The 1,422-nt window shown below is 52.5% G+C and overlaps 1 protein-coding gene across 2 annotated transcripts in view; it reads left to right on the top strand.

Annotated features, from left to right (window-relative positions):
* Positions 1 to 408: 408 nt before the first annotated feature.
* PACRGL (parkin coregulated like) overlaps positions 409 to 1,422 on the top strand; it is a 12,569-nt gene continuing 11,555 nt past the window's right edge. For both annotated transcript variants that reach the window (XM_045284394.1, XM_045284393.1), the window contains exon 1: positions 409 to 503. The gene's annotated coding sequence lies outside the window, so the exon portion shown is untranslated. The remainder of the gene's footprint in view (positions 504 to 1,422) is intronic.

Genomic DNA, 1,422 nt, shown 5'->3' with positions numbered 1-1,422 from the left:
ACAACGTTATTTCTTCTGCTTCGTGGGCAGATGGTCACGGCTGGCCCCCTGTACCAAGGATGGATGGAGACCAGGAAGCTAAGCTTGTGAGAAGGTTGGGAGGGTGGGAGCACAGACTGGGGCGAGGCTGTGACTCAGAGGACTGCGTTCTGTTCTCCTCTTTGTCCTTTGATCTCTGCATCTCTCACCCTTAGGCCCCCAGTGCCTGAACCTCTAGATTGTAACTCCAGAGCCGCCCACCACACGCCCAGCATCTCGTTGCCCGGGCAACCCGCTTTTGACTGGTCCTCAGCAGCCTCCCTGCTATTGGCTATGAGGCCGCAGCGCGTCTCTGACGTCACTGCACGTCGCACTCCTTCCGTGGGCGCGGCCCATGCGAAGCCGCGTTTCCGGATTCCCAGCGGCTGGTGACCGAGCGGCGGCGGCTGTTGGCCGACCGACCTTGGCAGAAGGCCCGCCTCGGGCGGCGGCTGGCGTTACGATCGCGGCGGCAAAGAGGCGCGGTAGGAGCAGTCCGGGTGCGGGGGTGTCATTCTTTAGGCAGAGCTGGCCTCGGCTAGTCGGTTGCTAGGGCCGCTGGGCTCTGTTGTTAAGGACCCTGATGATTCTCATAGCCTGCACCGGAGTCCTACGTTTCTTGGGTTGGGCTTTAGCAAGGAGGACCCTACTTTGCCCTTACTCTAACTCTCTTCCCCCTTTTGTTAAATGAACATCTCGCCCCCCCTCCCCCATTCTTTTAACCTTTTTCCTCTCTCTCCCTTTTGGTTTATCCTCATCATTTCCAGACTTTGCTCCACACCCTGGCCCTGAACTGGCTTGAGAGATTGGGATGTGTACCAGATGGAGGGGAGGAGACTGGGAACAAGTAAAGCATATGTCAAGCCATTTAAGATTAGCTTTGGGGCCCTATCGTTGTGCTTTCGGAATTGAAGGCGCTTCAGGGAAGAGCGAGGCCAAGGCTCCGTTAGTGAGCCTTTTACAGTCCTGGAACCTTGTAGATAGATGCCAGTTAAAAGAGTGTGAGAGAAACGTATCTCCCGCCCGAGAATTTAGCAAGCAGGGTGTGGGGAAAAGAAAGAAGCAGGAGCTATTGGCCGACTCAAGCAGTGAGAGGCAGCAGCTTTCCGCTAACCGCAGATACTTCCCTAGGGAGACTATAACCATCGTGAGGTTTTGCATTGGTTTGTTTGCTCAGCATTTTATGACTTCATTGGGTGTATCTGCCTCAGTGCATTAATGGACTTAAGTGTCGAATTAGAATCTTTGTCATTATTCCATAGAAGAGTGAGAGTATAGTCCTAATGATATTTCATAAGCCAAACAAATTCTTAGCATCTCACTTACCTCCGCGTGTTATTTTATGGACTATATTTTTGAATTTGATTGTTTTAGGAGGAAACACTAGAAAGAGTTGTGTGTAAG

Source organism: Echinops telfairi, unplaced genomic scaffold (assembly GCF_000313985.2).
Source record: "Echinops telfairi isolate 266 unplaced genomic scaffold, ASM31398v2 ScPeMD7_7468;HRSCAF=8506_1, whole genome shotgun sequence".
Classification (NCBI taxonomy): domain Eukaryota; kingdom Metazoa; phylum Chordata; class Mammalia; order Afrosoricida; family Tenrecidae; genus Echinops; species Echinops telfairi.
Note: the sequence above shows the minus strand (reverse complement) of the source record. Positions and strands in the feature narration are given on the sequence as shown.